Raw genomic sequence first — 27,357 nt, forward strand, 5'->3', positions numbered from 1 at the left:
TTTATTGAAAAATTTATTTAAAAAATACATTTTGAAACAAGCAACTAAGAAAAAAATTTAAGAACATATCAATGTTCTGCTGGTTTTAACATTTTGTATTTCTAGATTTCTAACCTCATCTACAAATAATTGCTAGTTCTCTTTCCCTGCTTCACTCATGCATGTAAGAAAGTCTGCTAGAACTTAAGCAACTGATTGCTGTGTAGAGTAAATTTTTAATGTCTTGGTTTATTCGATCCAAGAATTACTATTAAATTGAGGCTGTAACTGACCTAGATAGTGGCATAAAAATATATATACCTTCCATGCTTGTGTACTTATCCCAAATCTATTTTCCCAGTGATTTTTGCCTGCACTTCAGATCAGAGTTCACCTAATTCCCACAGTGGTCAACTGTTGCTAGTGTTGCTCTTTGTTGTTATCTAGTAATTAATATACCACTAAAAATGGTCAATAGATCATGTGCATAAAATATAGGTCATGTGTATAATAATGGTCATTAGATCATATTCGTGATAACTAGTTTTAGCAAATCTCTAGACTAGATTTCTCTCCTGACTAAATTTATCTTATAAAGAAGTCCAAACCTCTTTTGAATAACTTAAAATCAAACTTGAATGTAAATTTACAAAAGAAAAAAGAAATATATTCATTTGTCCTCACATAGGAATAGAGAAACTGAAGGTAATCAGTTGAACAAAAACAGGCTATTAAAATTCACAATGTATTCTATGTTGAGATTCTAGAAATAAAAAAAAAGATGAAAGTAGATGCATTGTTTTGTGGATTAAATCAGATAAGAAAGCCAAGCTTTTTAAACTCACCTTTTCTGATCAATTTACAAAGAAAAACTATATAAAATTCCTTGTAGCTTTCATCTTACACTGACTAATTGTGGTAAAGGATTTCTCCCTGATATTTTTGCTTAAAAGATTCAAACAATTTTAATTCTAATAATAAAGCAAAAACTTCATTTTCTGGGTATTTTATGCTATTTTGATGTTGTATTCTTAGGAGTAAAGTGCTAAGTTGGTTTGACTTGGACAGTACAGTATAGCAAGGAAATAAGAAATCTATGATGAAAATGGCACTTTTCACCCACTGGATTGATAATCAAAAGATTAATGTGAGAACTTGGGCAAATGAATTTTCATTTCTGAACATTTTATTAAGAAAGGGAATCATGGACTCCTTTAGAGAATCTGGTGAAGATGCACAATACATAAGTGCATACAATTTTACATATTTCAGGGGGTATGCAGACTTCTTGGAGCTACAGTCCCCACCAGTAGGCAATGAAACTGAGAACTAGATAATTCCTGAAGTACTTTTGTAATCTATGCTTCAAATGCAATTGGCAAGCATTTTGTCCTAAATTATTCTTTTAACTGAGAAAAAATTTTAAATGGTATAAGTAAAAGCCTAGCTCTACCACTTTCTCCCCCACTTTTTGCCTTTGTTCATTGCAAACAAGATTCTTCTTATGCAAATATCCTTTAGGACATCTTGGCAAAAGAAATATCCTAATGTAATCATCCTTTAACTATTAATGTTTTGGTTAATTGCTGGTATATCATCTGATTTGCTTATACATAAGGTCAAAAACCTGCGGTAATCCATCATAACCTAATCATTTATATTTTCTTTATCAAAGGCCACTTAATATTTTAACCTGCATTGACTACTATAAAGTTAATTTTTCATATTTGAGAAATACTCAAATTAGCCTTTTAAAAATTACACCATAAAAATGACCATACATAAGTCAAAACTAAGGGTATCATAAGCAAATAATTTTTGGCAATTATTCTTAGAAAACCATATCTTAAGCACATTCTTCTACATTATTTAAACTGGTATATTACAACAATTTATATATAACTCAATAAAATTTATAGTACATATAGTCCATGTTCAATGGAAAAAAATAATTGATAAATTAGAAACCTCTCTGTGAAAACAGGATATTAAAATTCCTAATTTATTAGATATTTTTTGTCAATAAGCTTTATGAATTTATATGTGTGCCATAAAATGATAATCTTTTAACCTTATAAAATTTGAAGTACATACATTTGGGTTTGATATATTCCTATACGTTCCCTGTAAAAGGGTACAGAGAGTTCTATATCTGTATTTATCTCTAAATTGGTAATGATTAAGGATCTAGAGCTTATGAAAATATCAAGAGAAATTGCTGAAAAATGATTGAATCTCATTCTATAATGATTAAACCTAAAATCTAAGAGAAGTATGTTAGGATAATATGTATTTTGCTTTCATTTTTAATTTTTATACATTTGCTTTGCCCAAATTGGTTTGCTTATGCATTTTCCACAAGCTACAACTCTTAGTACTGTTTTTAATGATGAATCACCAGGAGTATATTTTATTAGTCTAATATGCTATACTTTACCATGCAACATTGATCTCGCATGAAAGTAACTTAGGGGGAAGAATAGCACATGGGAGACAATTTTCTAAATTATCCACTCACTTATACACTCAAGATGTATTTGTTGAGCTACTACTATTCTGTGCCAAATGACATTCTAGGCCTTAGAGAGGCATCGGCGAACCAAAATGAAAAAAACCTCTAGCTCTAAGAAGCTCTCATAGATTTTTGAAGATAGTGGAGAGAAAAGGAAACAAACAAGCATACATGGAGAATAATAAGTACTGTGAAGAAAAATACAGCATTACTTATAGTTAAAAAATAAATAAATAGACCAACCAAACATCAAGTTGCCAGAAAATTAATTTTTAAATCAATATGATAAATTTTACTCCTGAGAATAGGTAAAGGAATTTTTTTTTTAAATCCTGGTAAATGTTCCTATCCACCCTTAACCCTAACCAATATTTAGAGTAACTAAAGGGATTGGACCTTTTATTGATCTCTCGTGGCCCCCTCACCTAGATCCTCAGCAGAGGCCGACCCAGGCCTGCCTCCAGCCTTGGCATGCTCCATGCTTCTCCATATTCACTGTATTACAATTATGCTGACCTTTGGGTTTTGTTGTTTTTCAAACCTATAAAGCTTCATTCTGCCTCAGAATTTCACAAACATGTTGTTCCACGTTGAATCTATCCCTTTACTCACCCCCAACCTCAACACACCTCCAAATCACAGCAACTTTCTAAAAGTGATTTCAACATGGAAGCCAATTTGGGATGAGGCCCCCTGCTCTCACTTACCTAGCATTTTTACTTGTCCTTTTTGGAATTTATTACAATTTAAATTATATAATGACATATGCTCTTTTGGTGTGTGTATTTGTATTCTATCTTTATCTTTCATTAGCCTGAAAGCTCTTTAGGATGAAGTAAGGGGCACTGAAATAGCTGTTTCAATGTCTTACACCTTGCCCGACTCAAAATAAGCATTTAGAAAATTGTTTCATAGAGAACGAGTTTCCATCAAAAATGTCTTTAGTTTGCAAAATATGATTTTATGAAACACATGGCAAAGTAGGTTCTGGTGGGACCTGGTAATATTTTTTAAACCATGTGACCGAGCAGATTAGTCCAGTTGAATCTTGTGTTTTTAAATATGTGTTACACACTGTTCCTGCCCCAGACTCTGCTGGAAGTCCTGCTTGTTCGTAGGCTCATAGTCCCAATGACAGATGGTTTTTAATCTTCGCTATTTGGCTTCCAGAATGGGAGTATATTTCTAAGTCATGTATTATATCCAACACATAGACACTGGTTGGTTGTGCTTTCTGAGTAATCAAATACTTTTTGGGACCTGTAGCCATAGGAAAAATGTTTTAAATGCTTTCTAGTGAGAAAAGCCACTTTATACTTAGAAGCATTGTTGAGAAAAAGATCCAATTGTGAAAAGCCACAATTGTGTAAACCATTAAATAATTCCAGGACTTTATTGTTGGATCACCTCATGCCCAGTACTCAGAAGGACACACACATATGCACATAAGCACATAATGTTGATGACATTTACTGCTTCTTTCAAAATGTGAAATTAGAATTATTCTTAAGAATGGGAAGAATCTTTCTTCAATGCCTAGCATATCCTAAATCTCAATCATGGTACTTATCAATTTGTAGTAATTTTCTTATTTTATTTCCATATCTATCTCCCCAACTCTTTCAAGGGCAAGAAATTATCTTTTTTTCTTTTTTATCCTCAAAGTCTGCCCCCACAAAAGGCCCTTATAGACCATCGATTAATATTCATGGAATGAATCACAGGTAATAAATATGTACTTTTGATGAAATGGGCTGAGCTGAAGTCAATTATCCTTTCTCTAGCTCAGCCAGGCAAAATAGAGCTCAGAAGCCACTCAGGAACAATGCTCCCTTATGCAGCATCTGTTTCTTTAAACCAAAAGCTAAGGTTTTCCCAAACCTAGTAAACCCTCAGAAGATTTTTCTACATAGATTTATCCTATATCTATTCTGGTCCATTAGTTGGCAAATAAGACTCCTTAATAACTGCAGAGAAACTATAAAATTCTATTCAGAATATAATGAAAGCTGCAGGGGATTGTGTGTTCATCTTGTAGTAGGAAAATTTGAATCCTCAAATAACAGGGTGTTGCTATGTTAGCATTCTCCAGAGAATTGAAACCCAAACTGTAAAGAGAGCAGAATGGTCTGATTAGTATCAGAGCCACTGGAATCTGCAGAGCCTCCATTCTTAATTGGTTCTACAAGATTCAACTGATAACTTAAATCTCCCTACTTGTATTTCTACGTTCGTGGAAGAATCATGCCTCTTTCCTTAGTGTTTTGAGATTTCATATTCTAAAATCATTATTTAAAAACCTCAGATATAAGAAAGTAGGTTTCTCTCTATCAACAGACAAATGCAAGGAGTGCATTAAAGAAAACAAAGAATAAAAGGAAGAAGAAAGACAAATGGAAAAGAAAGGAGAAAGGGAGCGGGCAAGGACAAAAGAAGCAAAGAAGGAAGGGAACTATTAAAATATTTGATAGAGCTCCTCCACAACTCCAGTGCTTTTATGTGCAGTATTTCAGTGTCCTTCCTAGGTAAATAGCAATGCCTTTCCTTTTTGTTAGCACTGTGGTAGCTGCTGTTGCTTACAAAGAGATTCACAAATCAAAGTAGACTCAGTTAGCTTTTCAATAATTCCAAAGGGTGGGAGAACATTGCCAGAGAAGGATAGCACTTCAGTATTCTAGCAAGGAGTCTTGTTAGCAAAACAAAGTGTGAATTGCTTAGAGATAATTCCCTGTGGAGGGTAATTCCACTGGGCACCGTCTGTGGTAGCACATGCTATTTCTCCTGTATAGACCGATGTCATTGAACAAGATATGTCAGAAGAAATGTGAAAAACTCACTTTTTAGAAACATAGATTCTTCTAGATTTTTACATATTGATTCTTAGCCTGGAGCACCTAGCACAACCAGGAACTGAGAAAGCTAGAGAAGGATATGAATAATAAATGCACTGCATAAGCACAACTCTATATACCCAGTTAGTAGTAAAGGCAAGTGCAGAGTTGCAGGCCAGCATTTTAATGAATTATTTCTTTTATTTTCTCTCTCAAGAGAAAACAGGAAAACAAGAACTAGCAAGAACTTGAGTGACAGACGCCTGGATTCAGATCAGAAGATTGTTCATTTGCCTATTGCTTCATTCCTGGAAACTGCACTACAACTGTCTGATTAAGGTATTTGGAAAATCCAGATTTTGATAGGTTTTGTTATCTTATGATACATGGAGTGGGAGAAGCATTTGTATAGATTAGAGGTCTATATCTCTTACTTTAAAAAATGTTTTTATGATATTAAAGTAAATATTAGTATTTGTCATATCTTTTGAAATTATTAGTAGTATTAATGCCCTTGAAGTGCTAGTTAGTTTAGTTGATGGGGAACTGGTAATTTATATAACATTTTTGCTTTCTCCTACTCTCATTTTATACTCATCAAATCCAAAGTTGTCATGGTTCATTATCTGTAGATGATCTTGAGCAGCCTTGCATTCTAAAAGAATATGCCATGGCATCTGCCTCTGTGCTTTTGTGCCCTGCTGTACAAATGATATTTTAATAAGAGTATTGGGTAAGGGAGTGGAAATAGAGGCAGAATTTGTCTCAGGCTGATGTTTCTTTGTGCCATACTATGTCTTTATTTTCATAGATGTGTAATTCAACAATGAAGTACATATGTTACATATGTGACTGTAACATATGTTAGAGTACATAACTGGGGTTGTAAAGTATCTGCTTGAATGTCTTAACTAGTGAATTCCATCAAATTCAATTATCATTCTTAGACTCTTTATTAACCAGTCAAATTGCTTCTTTGGTCTAAGTCATTTCTAACACACTTTCACTAGGCACAAACATAATTCTATAGCATAAATTTGAGGTGATTAAATTATCTCACTAATTATTATTTGGAGTCCAGGTTACCGAAGTTTTGAATTTCCAAAGAATAGCCTTTCACATTACTCTCATCACATATAGGCGAGATAATGTTACAATATGAGACTGTGTCTTGAAGACTTTATTCTACTATTTGCATCTTAGTTTTCTTTCTGAGGAAGTTAGCTACAGTCGGTCTCCAATACTAAAATCACATGGAAATTAACTAACTATACATGCCTATAAATTCACTGACTTATTAAGTAAATCTCTCCAGTAGGCTTGTATTACATCACAGGTCCCTCAATTTTGGGGAATGAACTATTTCAATGCTAGAAGTTTCTTCTCTCTCATGCAGTGTGATACTACAGTATAGGATCACAGTTGTTATTGATGAAACACTTTTTTTTTTCTAATTTTCATAATATTTTACAGGGATTATTAAATCAAAGTGGTCTGAAAATGCACATACCCAGAAACAAAAGTACTTTAGTTTCTTAGGAAATAATTATCAGAGTGCTAACGTAGAGTAGTTATCGCAATCATTTTATGATGAATGGTAGGTGCTGATGTTCTGGCAGTGTAGTTTTTACCATACAATTTTTTAAACATTTCCATTTTATTCTCTTCTACTTTAATGCCTTAAAAGAACATTTTCTTCTTTTATTCTGCAAATATTTTAAGAAACATTTCAAAGATGAAGCCTGAAGCCAGCCTACAGAAATATCTGTTCCTGGGTTCCATGCCAGGCTTACTTAACCAGAATTATTGGGAGTGAACTGCTCTAGAACCAGCATTTTTAAAAGGTATATCAGATGATTCCAATGCATTCCAAAGTTTAAGAATCACTACTCCTCTATAATGTGAGAGTAAAGAAACAGGTGAGAGGAAGACATGTAAAATTAAAGACATATAATTGATATCAAACAAAAATATTGAAATTAAAATTAAATTTGGATTTTGACATTTTTCTTCATATTTTTATTTCCTATAACTGTTCAAAAAGTTTAGACTATCTTATTTTCTCTTTAATGTCTTAAATATTTTTAAATTAAAAATTCAATATTAAAGATGTCAAAGATATGAATGTCTAATAATTTAAAAGCTTCCCAAAGTTGCCAAATAATACAATCTCAGTAATAATAAAAAGGATTAAATTTATAGTTTGTACAATTAATTATTATTTTTAAGTTTGAGTCTTTAGTTTTACAAAGCTTTCTAAGTAGTAAGTCATTCTTTCTATATTAGATATATCTAAGAAGCATCACTTCTTTAAGCGGTGCTTTTGTTATGGTTTCCATTGAGACAACTCCTATGGGTGTTGAACTTTCAAAAGATAATTCCTTGCTACAAATAAGTTATCTCTTCTGAGCTCAGTGTTTTCCATTTATTCATAAATGAATATTTCTGTGTTATCTAATTTTAGTTAAGAGAATTTTCTCACAGCTTTCAGTATTAACAAGTTACACATTGTTTGCCAACTTAATATGGCAAATTCCAAAGTAAGTATACACTTAAGTGAGAATCAGGGAAAAAAGAACTGTCTTCTGAACTATAAAATACAGAATTTTCTGAATACCTCTGGTATGGGATGAAATCAAAATGCAGTATTAGATCTAGTAGAAAAACTGCAGACAATGTTTGACCCATAAAATTAATTCTTGCTTCCCACTTGATGGACTCCACTGAGGCAAGGGTCTAAAAAGGGAAAATGATCAAAATCTTTAGGTTTTTCAGGTACACTTACTTTATGAAATAAATGTGTCCTGAAATGATTGAAATAATTTAAATTATTTTCCAAACCCATTAGAATTCTTTTGTAAATTAAAAGCCCCTTGGTTTTCAGCTGGTTTTAAAGATCATGTTTATTACACAGGCAGGCACTAACTTCAATTGCATTGTTTCGAAAGTTTAATTTGTAAGTTAAATATTGAGAACTCAAAATACATTTTCTCACAGAAATAATGCTATAAATAATGTTAGATATTCAGATTCAATTTTTTAAAATCCATGAAATTATAGTCAAATCATATAATTTGTAAAAATAAAGATTTGAAGTGAAAAATAATAGAAAACAATATTATATGATTCTAAAAAGTAAACCAATGAGATAAAATTGTTTTAGTTCTTTTTTATTTTGAATATCAATGCTAAATGAAAACAATTAGAAATTGAAAGAATATAGGAATTTTTTCTAAAACACAGAGAAGGTGTTTATAACATGAGCAGAATTCTCCCTAACAGAAGAAGAGACGATAGAGGGAAGAAATGCTGGCCAGAGCTAGAGCGTGAGGGACAAAATGATCTCAAATAGGGGTAGCCCAGAAGTATTAAACTAGCTATTAAATAGACAAAATATTCATTAATGGTTATATTTGTAACTCAGGGAAACAGGTGTATTATTGTAAAATGAATGGCTACATATAGTAGTTACACATCCATTGAGAAAGCATATGAAAAGAGGACATGTTTAAGCATAGACAACGTAAATTCACTAAGCATCAGTGAATGGTGTGAAGACAGAGAACTAGTGAGTCTCATAGTCTCTTACCAATTGCTTTTTCTCTGAATTACTCAACATATCACTCAAGGTTTTATCAAGCTCCACTAAAGAACTCTACCCTGTATGTCCTTCAAAAGGTTCAGCATCAAGTATTCTAGTATATCAAATTTATCAATTTGCTGCATTTAGCCATATAGTGTTCCTTCACTTTACCAAATATTTATTGAATATCTACTGTGTATTAGATACTATGATAAATGTGTTACCTTTAGCCCAGAACTTAAACCACAAAGAATATTTTGTTCTAGTTGAATTTTAGTATTTTGTATTTTACTATTTCTCGTTCTTTTTTGTTCATTAAATTTGGATATTCTGAGAGTACAAGTAGCATCTGTGCCTAGGGATGGAAGAACAGGGCTATGAATAACTTGGAGAGTAAGGCCCAAATAAGAGTATATCTGTCTCATTCCTTCTTCAGTCTTTGGATTCCAAGGAGGTGTTAGTGGCCCTAAGTAGAGTCCCCAGTACTCCCATTTAACCTAAAGAACAAATATTATGGTGGAAAAGCAAACAGAACTATTGCCTCATGACTAAAATTCTCCATTCAAAGAAAAATTAGTAATTTCAAAATAAAGGCTGGTAATATATAATATCTTCTGATTTGACCTAAGCCTCACTACTAGGCTAATCTGCAATATAAAAAGCAAGAATTAGAAAGTTATCTTGGAAAAAAGAGATCATAATTCTTTATCACATCTAACTTTTGCAGTAAAATAGAACATCTAAAAGAAATGTTTCCAAAATCTCCATTACCAGTTAGGTCATGGCACAACAGAAATCATTATGTAAGTTCCTAAAAATCCTTCTTTATTCTGAAAATTCCACTGGAGCAGGGTGAAATGGTTCATTTCCCATTAAAGTTGTTAAAAGGGATTTTTAATGTAAAGTACTCCCACTTTTCCCTTCCATTCTCCAGAAATAAGAGCAAAGGATAAGGTGGAGTGTTAACAACATTCAAAGGAAATTCTTAGGATTAGAATGTTCAGTGCCTATGTTATCTCAAAGTTTATTCAGCAGCTTTCAAAAACTACTGTTAAATCCTGGGTTTAATAAGACTGTTACGGGTATCATCACCCAACTTTGAGTGAATTTTTCAGATGCTTTTGTTCCCTTGTCTCTTTGACGTGATTCTTCAAAATTGCCTCACAAATGCCATATCACAAGTTATCTTCATATATACTTGTTTGAAGTTCCCTATAGTTGGGCTTCCAATCAATATGTCTGTCTCCTACTTCCCCTTGGTCCAACAAACCTTGTTCATCATGAAGCCTGAGTTCACACTATTTATTCAACAGTGATTTTGTTAAGCACCTATGCCAGTCACTCTTCCAAGCCATCTGTCCAGGCCCCTGTTCTCATGAATATTTGATTTTCGTGGACAGGCAAAATATTAACAAGGAACAAATATATAAATATTTAAACCAACTAAAGTAACTCTAATCATATTCTTCTCTATCTTTTTTCCTTCAAGTTTTATTTAGTTAGTGATCCTACTCTTCATTTTAATCTCATTGATTCTGACTGTTGTCAACCATACACTAAAATCAATCTGATCCACTTGTTTTAACTCTTTGAAGACTTGCCATCTTCTTAAGTGAAAAGGACAAGGAATTCATAAATTACATATCATATAAAGCTGAATTGCCTGAGAAATTTAATCCATATAGCTAGGCCTAAGTAATGCTGGGGTGGCTGCATTATGGCCATTATGGAATCAAATGCCAACAACCCAGGCCTCAAAAGACATCTTTTCTGATCCTGAGATTTTTCTCAATTACATTTTCCAGTGACTAAGTGTTCTATTTAGGGACACATCAGAATAAATCTTTTGCTCTGTTGCTCTGCCTGTCTGGCAAAATAACTTTAGTATTACCAAAGTTGGACTAGCTACTCCTAAATTCAATAAGGTTTGAATGTAGCTAATTAATATAAAAAGAACAACTATTGTAGTAATAGGAAGAAAAATGATTTAGTTGATGATAATGGCTATAAAGCAGAAAATAGATCATAAGAAAAAAATACATAGCAACTTAAGAATATATATAAATTCTTCAATTTAAGAAGAGATAAACATAACCTGAAAGAGTTAAAGAAATTGGACATTAATTCTTGATAATTTCTCTTAAACAAATTATTACTTAAAATAATTATCATATAAAAATAATAACATTAAAATGCAACACTTAGTAGAGTATAGCCACTCTAATAATAAAAATAATCCTTATATTTGCTTATATTGATACTTATTTAGTCTAATGAAATATTTTATGAAGTTAAGCACTTTTTATTATAATTTAATAAAATCAAAAATTGTTGCTTTTATTTAGTGTTGATTTATTTTTTATTTGAAATATATATAAATATATATATATATATTTGCCAATTGTTAGACATTTAAAAGAATCTTCATTTGTCAAACATTTACCCCTTGAGTTACATGTAGCTAAACGTATATTGAACATACACCCAGGAGAATCATAAGGTTCACATGAACATGAAGGAGAACTTCAGATAGAGAACTTCCTATAGAGAAGCAGAACCAAAGTAGGAAATGTTTAAAACAGATGAAAGAACATTTTCAAAAATTCAGAATGTGAAGGAACAAAGAGATATGTTGAAGGACAGAAAATTGTTTCCAGTGCAAAAGTAACACACTCTGAAAAGCCTTTCCTAATATTGTAAAATTCATGTTGAATTACTTAAAACATAGTCTAAATGGGCTGTATGTATCTAGATTAATCACTGATTACTAATTTGTTTCATATCAACAATCTGGTGGACTGAGATGAGGCACTCACCACCTCTGATTCTTATATACATACATTACCAGTAATATAAATCTATTGATTATTATGAATATTTCTAAATATATTGATCAACAACAAATAAAAACTGAAAATGCACAAGGGTCAGAAGAGAACTCAAAGACAGAAGAAAAAGACTAAGAGCTGATGTTATGAATAAACGCAGAAAGGCAGGGCCCTTATCAAGGTTTTAATAGCTGAAGGACTTGGGTCCCAGCAGGTTAGACATCTGGAACTAAAAATCTCACATAAATTCAAGACCATAGAAGAGCTGCTTCTCCATTGTCGAAGCAACAAGAAAATTGTACCCACTGATCTAGGGGCATGACTGGAGCTTGTCTATCTAGGAATCTAGATGAAATGGAGAAAAAAAAATAGCTCTGCTGTGATAAATCAAAACACTAGACCTTGGCATGTACCAGTGTGGGGCTTAAATTTATATTATTTACAGTACATGAATCCTCAAAATGTAACTTATATAAACTAAGGGAAACCGACAGTTCTGTATAGAAAAATGTCTTAGCCAGGGCACATAGGATTCATGAATTAAAAAAAAAAAAAAAGTTTACAATTAAATAATAATAAACTCATAGAAGAATTATCTAACATAATAAAGAATAAGCAAACACCACAAGCAGGAAGGTCAAATCCAAAAATGTGACATAGCTTAACAATATGAAAAAGGCATAAATCATCTATTTTAAAAATAATTATTAAGAAATAAAGGAAAAAATAGAAACTAATAGTTGGATACTATTAAAAAAATTAGCAGATTTGGAAAAGAACCAAATGATAATTACAGAAAAGAAAAACATAGTATACAAGTTTAAAATTTTAATGAACACATTCAGGAAGAAAAGAAAAATGGCCTATGAATATTAATAGAGTATGAATTATACCTGTAGAAATTTTCTAGAATGAGCACAGTGTGTTAAGAGATGGAAAAGTTAAGAGACATGGAAGAATAAAATGAGAAATAACACCAAATGTCTACTACAAATTCCACATGAATAGAATTACAAGATAATAGGTGAGAATTATCCATATTTGAAGAAAGATGTGAGTATCATAATGAGAATCGTTACCTGTCACAAACCAGATAAATAGAAGAAACTGAGATGTAGACATTGTAACACAGCCACAGAACTCCAAAGACAGTGCAAGCATCTTAAAAAATCTGAGAGAGCAAACAACATAAATAATCAAGGGAAAAATATTTTGTCAACTAAAACTGACAAGATGACAATTAGAAAAAATAGTTTCATATGTTGAAGGAAAATAACTAGCAAACTCAAGTTCCATACTTATATAAACTATGTTTTCAAGAATGAAAGTAAAATAAATGCATTTTTTACAGAAAAATCACTAAAGAAATTCACCACTCAAATAATTTTGAGTAACAAAATATATATTCTCTTTATTTTGATGAAATCCTGGTTGTAAATTTTTTCAGCTCTGAAATTTGGTTATTCAAGGATTCACTTAATATAAAGACATTCTCGTTAATAGACTTTTGCTAAAGACCAAATTTATTGCTGACATATCTTCACATATCAAATATTTGAAATTTTAAAGGCACCAGAGAGTTGCTCTTTTGACAGCTAGTAAAGTGGCCTGAAATAGAAACTGGGTGCTGTCCTGATCATTATTCCTTCAGCTATCTAAGCTATAACATTGCCATTCTTAACAGCAACCTCAAACATGAAATTTTTATGTTCTTGTAAGATCATCCTTCTAGTTCTTGAACTGTCATTAGATGTAGCCTATTGCATTTCAGAATGCACATCCAGACATTTAGATGTGTACATGTAAATGCCTATCTTGCTCTAATAATCTGTAATAGTGTGAAAAATGTATAAGTAACTTGGTAGCTAAACCTTCAAACCATCTTTGTGTCATGTATACTAAGTAAATAGAGAATAGTTGAGCTAGAGGTACAGGAAAAGGTTGTTGGGGTAATTGGAGTAAGTTCTTGCCAGAAAGTTTATGAACATTAATAACTTATACATACTAAAAATTGATTCTGTGAGAAGGGCACTAGAGAATACTAGAATAGGGACAGACCTACCAATGAGTGAATGGCTTAGTAAGAGTGTGCCTTTATATAGGATAGAAGTTTAAGAGCTCCCAGAGACAGACCAATTACTAAAACAAAGAAATTTGCGTAAGTAACTTCCTTACCTCTTAATTTAGATAGATGTAACTATAACCCTTCCTATACTTGTGATGTTTTCTTTTGCCCTAGACAGAATTTACCAAGATAATTAAAGATTAAGAGTATTTTAGCAATACAGTGGCATATAACCGTTAGATTATAGTTCTGTTTAATTCTTAAAGCTAATGCATTTATTTATTAAGATAATTATAAATTATGAAATAAGAAGGGAATTTAATAGAAAATATATTAAAATATTATATTCATGAAGGAAATACTGTATAAAGGTGAATTAGAATTTGCTCTCAAATAATGTAGAAGATTAGATGGAGTTTTTGTTTCACAATAGCTGATGAGTTGGCAATATGCTTTGTTAAAAACAAGCATTATTATAAAGTATTCAAATAATTATTCAAGAATAATTCTTGGCATGATCACTTTATTAGTGACCTAAGCTCAAATTTAGGTCCATAACTGATAAAGGATATCAAGGATTAAAAGAAATATAGAAAGAGCAACAAAACCATATTTATTTAAGGTTTATAACATAACCTTTTAAGAAAATAAATTTTGAGATGTTAAAATGAGAAAAAAAGAAGCATAAAATATGCTTTTAACGTAAATATATGCCATTACAAGAAACATTGTAAACCTAGGACCAAAAAGAGAAACATTTAAAAATTATAGAAGAGAGTAATCGATGAGATGATATAATGTTTTATAGAAGAGAATGTTGAAATTTGTTCTTGAAAATTTTTAAGAGATAATTATCTTTGTGAAAAAATTTAATACAATTTTGCTAGATGATGGAGAAATACATTTTTTATTATTTCCTCTCTTGTATTTATAGATAGGTATTGAAATTGTACTTAGAAGACCTAGCATAATAAATCAGAAGGTTTTCTGAAATCTGAGCACAACATTACAATTTTTTAGGTGATAAGTTATTTTATAATTTTGTTATCACACTCTGAATGAACAAGGGAGAGTCTGGGAAAAAATCTTTTCGAAAAAAAAATATCTTTCCAAAATAGCTCCCTGTCAAGATGGCAGCTGAGCACAGAAAATGACCAGATTAATCCTTTTGGTTTAGTGGTCGTTTTGATGTTACATTGAAGGAGAAATTATTATCTGATGCCATCCAAGAAAGCATTCCCCTAGGGATAGAATACAGTCATCCTGCTCACCATCTTTCATAAACCTTCTTCATATTCAGGGGCACATTCTAGGTAGAAGACTTGATAATGAATTCTTTATGTTTTTTAGGACTTTTAATTATAAAAATATTGGAGGTTTTTATCTAGGCTGTTTACTTCTGAGTATAAATGTAAAGAAATTCTGTTTTATCATTTAGACTCTTGAATAAGAGTATATAAACTGAGTTAAGGTCAGCATGCTTCAAGTTTATTTTGGATGCAAAATGTTCTTACAAAATCTACTGAAATCAACAAAGGAAATCATTTTAAAATATCATCTAATAAAAATTCTCTGTAGTTAGAAAATTTACATTAATCTATTTTAATTTACCAACATCCTTGTTCTTTTTTTTATAAAAGCACTTTGGAGGAGGGAGAAAAATCAAAAGAAAACAAAATGGAAGGAAAATTATTTACAACATTAAAAATTACATGCAATTTTTCCTGCTTTTCATGTAGCATAGCGTCTAATATTTATCAGGTCTTCTCTGATTCCATTATGTTGTAGGCAAACAGGATAGTGTTTTCCCACCAGTTTCTTCTACATAGACAAAAGCACTCAAACCTAACGTTTGTGTTTTTCTGCTGAAAGAAATATCTCTGGTGAATAGGAAAGATGATTTATGTGCATATACCTAAATTTATAAGAAATAATCTTATGTTCATCATTAAGTTGAATTTATATTGCTTTTAAACATCTATTGCAGTTTCTTTTCATATGTCTCCAATATACCATTTAGTTTTTAGATCTCTGATACTTTAGAACATATAACAGTTTAAATAAATCTTGTGTTTTCTGCAAAAATAATTTTAGTTGGTGGTTTTTCTTCTTCATTTAATGAAACAATTTCTTTCATGGTTACTACAGGTTTTGCAAAGTTTTAGCTAACATAACGTAGGAACTGAAAATTGCCTTTGCCTTTTATTTATTATTCAGAAAGTTAAAGCTAAATACATTTATAATTTTATCTACAGAGTAAAGGTTACTTGGTTTCTTGTACTAATAACTCCTGTTTATATATCGTGAAATACAAATTTCTTCAAACAGAGGAAAAATTACTCTTCTACATTAAAAAACAAATAAAACAAAACAAAATGTTTTTTTATTCATTATCTGAAACTACATTTTTTAGCTTGTGGAACATAAATAAATCCATTTATTTCACATAGATGCTGAAATTTAGTTTGTGAAACAGACTAGCTGTTTTACATGTCACTATAGTAGGATTTTGTACTGTGATGAGTGGTTTTCCTTAAACATAAGAAAGATTAGATACATATCTTTTTTCCTTTCAAAAATGCCATCGGTATTGTCAGTCTCTGAATATAGGTGGAAAACTGCCTCGGTGTTTCTGATATTTCTTATAAAAATAGTTACAATGCAGAATGGAGAAATACTAAAACTTTATGAAGCATGACCATGAAATAACAAAACTTTTTTTAGAAAAAAAGCTCATATACTGAAATTTATAGCTAAATGAGTGTTGCCCTTCACTGTTCACCTTGGATTTCAGAAATGCTGCAATTGTACAAAATATTTTGTCAATACATATTTTGTAACTGTATTTAGAGCCAGTTTATGCACCAGATAGCATTTCTCAACAAACACCAGGAAGACGTTGCATTATTATGACCAGTGAAAATAGGAGGCAGTCTTTCTGAGATGTTTCTTTTAATGAGTTTTGGTCTTCAAATGAAACAGGTATCCATCAAGTATATTTTTATCCTAAATATTACCTTTTTTTTCCTAGACAGAAAAATTTATCACATAAAAGGAGGGCTCTGAAGCTGATGGGCTTGTGAAGTAAAAGACTTTATAGGCTATGCCCAGAACATTAGACTCTTTCAAGATTTATTACTATTATTATTATTATTATTATTATTATTATAAAACAGGAAACAAAGTTTCAGGCTGGATCAATGAGTATGGGCTTGTTGTTTAACTCACCTCTAGTTAGATCATTTATTTATATTCTTGTCTCAGACAAGTATATAAGGTCCTTATTGGAAACCATAAAACTATATATGACCTGCTATCCTTTACAGTCTCTTCCAGAAGATAGAAGCAGAAGTAATACTTTCTAACTCATTTTATGTGGGCAGAATTACCTTTATACCAAAACTCAAAGAAGACTTTACATGAAAACTTAAGAGCAATAGCTCTTAATAATATCGATGCAAAAATTCTCACTAGAGTATAGCCTAGTACCTATCATGCCAAGTGAAAAGGACAATGGTGCTGTGGAGGGATGTTCTGCCTTTATCAACTGTTCATTTTTTCAATAAACATTCACTGTTCTGAACACTATTCTATGTGGTCAAGTTCAGACTTGTTACCATCCTGCATTTGATCAGTCACTTATTTATTAAATCATCCAACAAATATTTTTTGAATACATTTAATGTGTCAGATACAGGAGCAAGCAAAATATGCCAAATCTCTGCCCTTGTGGAGCTTACATTTTATTGGGGAAACAGACAATAAAAAAGATATGCGTAAAATATATAAAATCTTAATGATATGTGCTAAGAAAAAAATGAGAATTTAACATAAAATGGGGGGAGGGGAATTTACATAGATTGTTCAGAGATGGTTTCATTGAGAAGTCGACTTTGTATAAAATCCTAAAAGGTGTGAAGGAGAGAATCTTGACAATGTTTCATGGAAAAGAGGAGATAGAAAAAGAAGACAGTAAGTAGGAGGCCGGTGAAGAGTGAGAAAAGGATGTGCTTGGAAATAAAGTTAAAGAGCTAGATGGAAACCAAATCATTCAGGGCCTTGTGAAAAATGGTAAGTTTAGATTTTTACCCAATGTAATGGAAAGCCATTGGAGGGTTTTCAAGAGAGGGATACCATAAAATGAATGACTTATAAAAATTCATTCTAGTTTCTGTCGAGAAGATAAATTTGGGTGTCAAAAGTACAAGCAGAGAGACCAGTAGGGAGTGGTTGCTGTAATGCAGGTGAGGAAGCTGTCAGAAGTTAGTAGCTTTGATTAGGCTCAAAGGAGTATATTGTTAAGAAGTAAAGAGACTTGAGACATATTTTGAAAGAAGAACCTATGTGCTCTGTTGATGGATTAGTTATAGGGAATAATCAAGAAAAAATAATAAAAAATTATCCTAGGTTTTGAACAACTTGGTGAAACCATTTACTGTCATGTGGAAGACTCAAACAGAAATAGATAAGTGAAGAAGAAAAAGGTTTTTTTTTTACACAGTAGGTTTGAGATTCTCATTGGACTTCCAAGAGATGTCAAATAGGAAGTTAGGTATAGGAGGCTGGATCCCAGGGGAAAAGACTAAGATGAAAATATCAAAATAAGATTTGTTTTAAGATGCTCTCGGAGCAAATTAAAGAACACCTTACTAAAAGTTGCTTAAATGTTAGTGACATTTGTTTTGTTACTTTATTCTCTATATTAAGTCTAACTTTAGAGTACAGGTTAATTCAGCAGACAATAGATATCGAAAACCCGAGTCAGCCTTTATGAGGGTCTCTTGGCCTGCCCCTTAGGTTGGCAGTATTGGTGTAGCAATAGAAGCATCATGTCTTTATATAGTAACAGAGAAAGCAGGGTAGCTAAAAGGAGAATGTGAAGCAGAAAAGGGGCTTTTTAAAATTTAGCTCTATTTTCTGATGGGGGAGCAAATCTTTTCTAGATAATTACCAACAGGCTTCTTCAATGTGCTTTTATCCAGAGCACCACAAATACCCATCTCTATACCATCCCTTGCAAAAGGAAAGAGTATTATCTAAGTTTGATGAGACACGTGTGAGTCATTTCTTATGGCTGAGTTTCAATCATTAATGAAAAAGCTAGGACGTATTGCAAAGGTGACCATCCATGTCTGCTACAGGAGGTATTAGTTTATGGATGGTATTTAAAATGAGGACAGGATGATGACACCAAAAATATTTCACTGTAAACTCAAAATATCTTCCCTATCTTTCTATAATGCCCATTTTATATGGCCACAGGGAGAACAAAAGTATATATTCTAGTATAGAGTATCAATCACCTACAAGTTACTTGCTTCTAGAAGTGAAAGAAAACCATAACCCAAAAACCTTAAGCTGGAAATAAAAGAGATTATCTGTCATCACAGATAAGAATTAATCGATCTCTCTCTCCCACTTTCCCTCTCTCCCCTCCCCCCACTTATTTTTTTCTTGATTTCTAGTAACTTCATGTTTTCATGGTAGCTGAAGGAGAAACACAGCCTAGATTATCACAATCTTAAGTAAATTTATTGTGAACTTAAATCCAGCAGATCTATGTAATTGCTGTTTTATCTTTATAAGCCACAGTTTTCTCATCTTTGAAATGCCTCAGGGATTTTGCCTTGCTATCCATTCTGCCTGGAATTTCCTTCCGTTAGATCTTCACAGGGCCAACCAGATCTCATTATTCAGGTTTCACCTTAAATGTCATTTTCTTAGAGCTGCTTACCTTGACCGCTTTACTTGGAGCATATATCAAGTCACTCCATATTTTATAAACGTTTAAATCACTGCTTTTGATGCATAGACATTACCACTAACTAAAAATAGTGTGTATTTCTGCTTAAACCTCCACATTGTTTCATTCCTACCCTCGATTAGCTCAAGGATTTCTGTTTTCTTCTCCATGGGCTCCCAGCAGCTATGACAGTATGTGATATATGGTAGATATTCAGTCAATATTTCTTTACTCTTCTATAAATGAGGATGTTTTGAAAATAACCAATCTACATCATCTTTCAGAATTTATACAGAACTTAATTTATGTGATTCCTGCTAAACATCTTTTTTTAACGTGATTTGTTAGAATATTTTTTTTCCGATTGTGAAAGGAAATTACATGTAGAAATCATTCCTATCTCACTATTTAGACTTTAGCTGTCCTTTCTTTTAGGGATTTTTTTTCTTTTTTATCTACATTTTCTACTTCAAAATATAGAATGAATAAAAGAACATGACGAAGCTTTCCAGGCCATAGTAGTTGGTTTAAGGATGGGCACTAAATGCAAACCAAGCAAGGAACTTTTTCATATGGTTATAATGATTTTATGTGCACATACATTTTTATACTTATAGACTCTTAATCTATGTCTTCCTCTGTCTCTTAATTTGGAAATGGAACGATATGACAAGGGCCTGTAGTTTTGTACTATGACTTTATAACTTTGAAATAATCATTTGTCTTTGAGCCAAGATACAAATAAAAATATTTCTTGTGAAAAATATATTTCTCGGCTTATGGGTCTAACAGATATAAATTGGAATCTGGCCAAGAAACGTAGCTGATATCACAAGAATTATCTTAACTGACTCCTCAGTTTGCCTGTCTACCAAACATTCTTTTCTTATTTACTAACTCCAATACCCTTTTTCAAAATAATCATAATTATAGAATATATACATCATTTGCCTATTGACCCTTCTAAGGAAGAAGTGATTAAATTATTTGAAATGCATTTGCTAAGTGACAGGAACTGAATTAAATATTAGAGGTTTTTCAGAAGAATAAAATACGATCAAAACACTTGAGTGTTCCACAGCCTAGCTGGAGACTGCAGGTAGTGTGCAAAGTGAAGTAAATAGAAAAAGAGAATTGGAAGTACCTAGGATAAGTGAGACCAGAGAGAGATTTCAGAGAAAGAAGAGACTTTAGCTGTAAACACATCTGATCCAGAGACTATGCTGGAAAGTTAATGAAATCGGTAAGAAACAGAGAGTTTAAATCAGCCTGAGGACTGGTGTGTGGGGGGTGGGGGTGAGGGTATGAGACGGACCCATTAGAGAATCAGAATGGGACAATCAGACATAAAAGCAGAGCTTAGAATATTCATAGGAGAACGGAAGAAACTGTATTCCAGAAAGCAAGTTTCTGACTTGGCACATCTTTAGCAAAAGGGTCATTGAGTAATTCTTGAATGTGAGCTTGTGTTATGGGAATGTGTTAGGTGGCCTGTGAATGTTACCATTCGCTGGCTATCTCCATGAGCAGCGTTCTAGGTATTAACTTCATTTGTTTACAGAGAATCTCCCATATGCCAAGAACTGTAGCAGAAGCAAATAAAAGACAGAGGCCTCTGTCCTCAAAAACGATCATAAACTCTGATGGGAGGATAAGTAAATAAGCAATGTGATAAAATATATTTGCCACAACTTTCCTATTACTGCATTTTTTTTTTTTTTCTTTCTGGATTTAAAACCAAAACCTAGCAACCCACTGGCATTTAAGGCATGACTGTCTGGTTTATGCAGTCCTTCCATTCAGTTACTTTGTTCTATTCTATTATAGAAAAAAACAATGTGAGTTAATATCTGCATATGTTTTTAAAGTACAAATTCTTATCTGTGCCTGCCATATCATGCTGTATTGTGAAAAGTCCCAAACTTAGGTTCTTTCTTAAATTTAATTATCTGGTACTTTTCTACAACAGTCTGTCTCGTATTGACATGTCAAATTTCATTTTGTTCACATATCTTTCACGTGTGTCTCCTTAATATTGATAACAGTGGCTGGTGTAAGAGCTTATCTGCTTTCAATTCTGAAAATGTAATAAAGAAGGAAAATACAAAGTAACAGCCACATGTACTAGTTATTCAAGCATCCATCCAGCTTCTGTATCAATATTGGGGGAATACGATGTACGTGCTGCAGCTCAGTCTCTCTGGTATCAAAGACAAACATCGATGGCAAGAGGCAGCTCTTATTTGGCAAATACATGAAGGAATGAATTGTTGAAACAAAACAAGCTAAAGCAGTCTTATGAGAATCTTTGTTTTATGTCTAAGGTATAATAATTTCTTGAATGGCTTCTTGTATTTTATTATTCTTTTTAACTTCAGAATAGCACTCTTATTCTTACCTAACAATTTATGAATAGAAATTATGTGAAAATTAGGAGATATTTTATTCTTTACTCCATTTTGGCTTAATTCCATTTGAATATATCTTAAATATTATCAAAATTAAGGTATGTTTGAGGGAAAACACAATATTAAAGAAATTCTAAGAAGTTATATAGTTCTTGCCCGACTCTAGGCAGATTTGTAATTTGAAAAGGCTTTCTAAAAGGGAAACTTACAACATTTTATAGAAACTCTTTTATCTAACTTGAATCTATACTAACCTGTGTTTTCTTTTTTTTATAAAATCTGTAATAGAGTATCATGACTCTTTGGCATATAGCTATTGCCAAAAACATTACAGTTAATTGATATAGATGTTCAAAAATTGCGAACCCCAAGATAATTGTTTCCTTTGATTTTCATGGACAAAAGTAAAATTCGATATGTAATTAAAAGAAAGGAAGAATTAGTCATAATTCCATAATTCATGGAATCATTTTATGTAAAAGGTTTTTTTTTATCATTTATTTAAAACTATAAATATTTTTATCCAAGAAAGTTCTAGAGGAATTGATTTTCAAATGTGGTTAGAAAAACTGAAACATTCAGCCTTGTCCTTTCTCTGAACTCTTTCTTAGATTAACAAGTTTTCTTGATCTCACCATTTTTGGTGCTATTTATAAAATTGATTGTTATATCTAAGCACTGAATCTAGTTATAGATTTTATAAAATCATGCTGAATTGTTTTGTGGATAAGTGTGTTTGTACCAAGATAATTTGGTTCTATATTTCATTTGTGTACATTACTGTTTGAGAAAAAAAGCTGATAATTTTGTAGTGAAAGCCATTACATGAAGAGCCATTATTTCCCGGAAATTTTATTTTGAGACCTCAGAATGTAGAGTGGGGGCCCTGGGCAAGTTGAAGATCAGGCTATTCACCAATTTCATTGTCTGCTCATACCATTGCCCTTTTCCTGACTCAAAGTCACCCTGGGAGTCAGAAAGATTCATTCATAGGGAAAAGAAAGGAATAGCTCATTTTTTTACATATGCTCCGAGAGACACAAACAACAAATATCATTTGGAAGTCACTGTGGAAGAATGTAATACTCAAGAGTTTCAAAACTGGACCCGAACCCTATCTCTACCAGCTACTTGTGTGTGACTCTGGGCAAGGTGATTGATCCTCCAGCATATTGTCATTTACACACAATAATTTAAAAGGGTTCTCCCAACATCATCTCAAAGATAAGAAGTGAAGGTATACATGGTTTTTCCAACTATTCTTGCTTCTAATTTATCACTGGCATGAGGTTCAATTAAGATATAACTTAAAATAGTCCTTATAAACAATGGATATTTACTTATTATTAAGTCAAGGAATCAAATTAATGGTTTGTGACTAGCATTTTTAAATGGAATAGAATAGAATAAAATTTTTTAAAAAGTTACATCACATCAGATGTGATGAGAATTAGTATTGTTTTGTGAAACTTTCGTTTCAGTTCTAAATTTGCACTGTGTGTACATAGTTGTGCTATAAAATATTTCTACCAGTGTCACTGACTTAAGTAAAAGTAGCTGAGTTACTTTATGTTCATGTGCAAGTGATATATAGAAACTCAAAAATATTCATCCAATTGGATGTGTATGGGAAGAAAGCAAATAGATTAGTACATCTTTAATTGGTTTACTTAAGAACTGCTTTTAGGCGCCTTTCCTTGAAATTCATGTGCTAAGACTACTGCTAAGAGAATTCTCTATTTCTCCACACCTTTCAATGTTTGTTCTCTGACAACTTTTGCAAGCAATGAGATGGTTACCTTATGCAAATAAAATCCTTGTTCATCAACTCACAACTCATCCATTCTCATAGCTTTCTACTTAATTACTTAAAGTCTATATTGTATTTCTCTATTTTCTAAAACAGAATGTGAAACTGTCAGTTTAAATTATCCAGAACCCCAATCTGTGAGAGGATACATAATTGTAGGAAAAATATATGCTTTATCAGAACAAGCAGATGTGCTCAAATTATTGACTGAGCTGCCTAATCTTCTGAGCATAGTATATCTTGCAAGGCAGGACAGTAATTTTCAAATACCTGTATTTTTATTTTCTGTGAATTTGGTATTCTCCCTTCAGAATAATCATTTTCCATATTCTTGATGAAATCAGGTTGGTGCATTAAATCACCCATCCTTGAATGTTTTAAGCCTTTAACATCAGATCCTGTAATGCTGTTTTATATATTGCTTACTGATGTGGATTCCCAGTTAGAAATTTAGCTATTCCACTGGGACCTCACTTTTGTTTTTCTAAGAGCAGTTGCACATTCATAACATTCAGCTTTTGGAAAGAAAGGTGTTCCAACTAACAGACTGTGCTCATTTATGTTAAATCTTTTTTTTTTTAAAGCAAAATACAAAAAACACAAAATTAAAAAGCACATAGATTGTCTGCGGCCTTGACACCCTGAACAAGCCCGATGTCTGATCTCGGAAGCTAAGTAGGGTCGGGCCTGGTTAGTACGTGGATGGGAGACCACCTAGGAAGACTGTGTGCTATAGGCATTAAATAAATAAATAAACAAACAAACAAACAAATAAAGCATATATGTTGAACAACATGAAATTGCCAGTTGATTCCTTTTGACCTGCAAAGATGACAATTTCATATAGTTCAATCTCATATTACTTGGGCAGAAGACAACATCCTATATCAAAAATGCATTTCCTTTTAAATATCCATATTCTCTGAGTTCAGCCAGGATTAGATATAATCTGATGCTTTTCTTCACTCTTGTGTTTCAGAAATATTTTCCTAAGTTCCTCTTTTGTTCAGAGCACCAGGCATGTGGTAAAGACAAAGGTAAAGCCAACAGACTCTTAAAAATCACATAATATTTTTTTATGATTGATAGTAGGCTGGTAGAACAAACTTAATGCTTCTTTTCACTTATAAAGTGACACAAAATTTGATAACCTATTAAAATGTGTGTATTTTTTTAAATATTGCCTCAGTTTAGTATTACCATCATTAAATTTTTTCCCATATTGTTCCCATATATATTTCCTCCTGAGTAGATACTCTCTACAATCAGTTTCTCAGTGTAATCTAGTCTTTCTCAGGTATTGTTCTCCAATCTTCAATTTTGTTGAATATCGATGATCTACTGTAAGAATTTAACCACCTAAAGTTTCCCTGTGCCTTAAAGCATTGACATACCACCAAAGTAAATCTTTAATACTTTAATTATACCATTTATGGTCAATAAAATATTGCAGCCGTTCATGTTATTGTTTCTTCATTTTCAAGGAGAGAATAATGAGCAGATGTCTATGCAGTTTGCCCCTTTATAAGATATTCACTGAATGGCCTGTCTATTGTTATGTCTAACTCTTTCTCATTTATTTTAGAAGTTGCATCATTTTTATGTTTTGTTTGGAGGGATTCCTTTGTTCTGTGGTTGATATTTTTTGAAACTAAAGCTTCCACCCATCAATATCCAATACTACAGGGCTTTATTTTTTCTTCAGAGAGCCCTCTTTTTTTTCAACTGACTATCCCATCTACAATTGTTGCACTGATGCTCTCCAGGCTATACACTGAGTACAGCAGGGCAAGGCAGCTCAGCAAGTGGCTCTGAACTTTGGCCTCACATTGCAATCACCTGCGGAGTTTCAAATATACTATGCCTGAGTTCTGCTCCTGAGATTCTGATTTAATAGATTGGAAATGAGGCCTGGGTGTTAACATTTCCAGTTCCCTCAGAGAGAATCTAATGCACATTGAAGTGTGAGAACTACTGATGGAAGTTTTAACAAGAATTCCCAGGTATAGCTGTGTGTCTCACTGAAGCCAGGCCCAAAACAGGCTAAAAGCTAAGGTCTATCTACATTCACTTTTAGTAACCTGAACAGGCTAAAAGCTAAGGTCTATCTACATCCACTTTTAGTAACCTATTTTGGTGATTAGCTCCCTACCATTTATAAAGCTCTTGCCATCTGTCCTCAATTCATCAGAGTGGAGTTCCAATCTCACCAAGTGTGAGAAACAACATCCATAATAGCCCTTAAGTCACTCTTTCATATTCACTGCAAGATTATTCTACTCACCGAAAGATTTGGGCAGCTTTCTCCTGAGAGTAATTAACATCTGTGTAAAGATGTAATCACCTGAAGCAGCTATGTAAGCAAGAGAGATCTCAAGAGCTTTCATTTCTAGTAGCGAAGAAATTATATTACAGCAGCATTTTCTCCAGCATATCTTAGAGCATCAGTGTAATCAGTATTAGAATGAATCATTGTAAGACTGAATAACTGAAAGAGATTAATTTCTTTTAAATATCTACATCTGTTGGTTCTCCAAAGTAGATTAGGCTGGGAAAGACTAATGGAGGGTTTTACCCAATCGCTTTTGACTCGGCAAAATTTCTGTAGTTTCACTAGAAGGGGGAAAAAAAAATGAAGTAGCCCTAAATGTGTAACCAATCTACAAATCAACTACTGTTAGAATGAACTGTGTTATTCGGGTTCAGTTTTAATTTACATTGACAATGACATTCTTTTGTTCAGAAAGAAAGATTTATTTTACCATGTAACATACACTTTTAGAGTCAAAAACTTGCCTGGAGTTTCTAAACTGAAATTATTTTGTTTCATATGTCAGTCTTACTAATAATTCAGATCTATCTCTATCCACTATGATTACAGAAAGGACTACAAATATAATTATGGGTATCATTTTCCTTATTTTCTTTCCACCTTCATGTCATTTAAGAGAATTGAAAGATCTGTCAGCTTTTGCTGTAACTTTTATGTTTCGGTGCCTCAGTGCATTTGGTAAACTATAAAAAGTAATGTTTTTTTATTTTTAATAGTAATTTTCAATGCCTATAACATTTCTGTTTCATGTCAAAGTCTAGTTGCTCTCAAGACAATCCTTTGAACACCTCTATAGCCATGATTTTGGCTTAGGAATTTTCACTTAGGGGAAGTTTGATTCCAAGATTTTATAAGGCACTCTTGCAAAAGTGTGTTTCCCTTTGACAAAGAGCAATACCATATTGATACCAATTAAGAGAAAAGCATGGAATAGGAACTCTATTAGGTTTCTGAAAATTCTATCTTACTAGCACTTTGTTAAAGTCCTAGGGAAGAACTTTAAATTTTCCTTAGTGATTATTTTTTTACGCTAATAGTAAGGGCTATTCTTGAAGGTCTTCAAAATTCAGAAAGGCCACATTGACACAATGAGATGGTCAAGAGATAGGTTTCTAAATACTTACAGCATTTGTAAGAATGACCCCAAAGCACAGTAAGTTCTGAGGATGCTATAGAGTCCTATAACGTACTCTACAACTCCATCTATCTCCTTGATCCACCGAAGTCCGGTTTGGCAAAATACAGGGAATGGATCAAATAAATCAC

General features: G+C 32.4%; 1 protein-coding gene across 3 annotated transcripts in view; it reads left to right on the top strand.

The window, feature by feature from the left end:
- The window catches only part of SYT1 (synaptotagmin 1), a 509,772-nt gene that overhangs the window by 100,115 nt on the left and 382,300 nt on the right, over window positions 1–27,357 (top strand). For 2 of the 3 annotated variants that reach the window (XM_011374713.2, XM_011374721.2), the window contains exon 2: window positions 5,540–5,661. The gene's annotated coding sequence lies outside the window, so the exon portion shown is untranslated. Of the gene's footprint in view, window positions 1–5,527; window positions 5,662–27,357 lie in introns of those variants that run through there. The other variant, XM_011374705.2, reaches the window with a different exon arrangement.

The sequence above is a fragment of the Pteropus vampyrus genome, unplaced genomic scaffold (genome assembly GCF_000151845.1).
Source record: "Pteropus vampyrus isolate Shadow unplaced genomic scaffold, Pvam_2.0 Scaffold9, whole genome shotgun sequence".
NCBI lineage: Eukaryota > Metazoa > Chordata > Mammalia > Chiroptera > Pteropodidae > Pteropus > Pteropus vampyrus.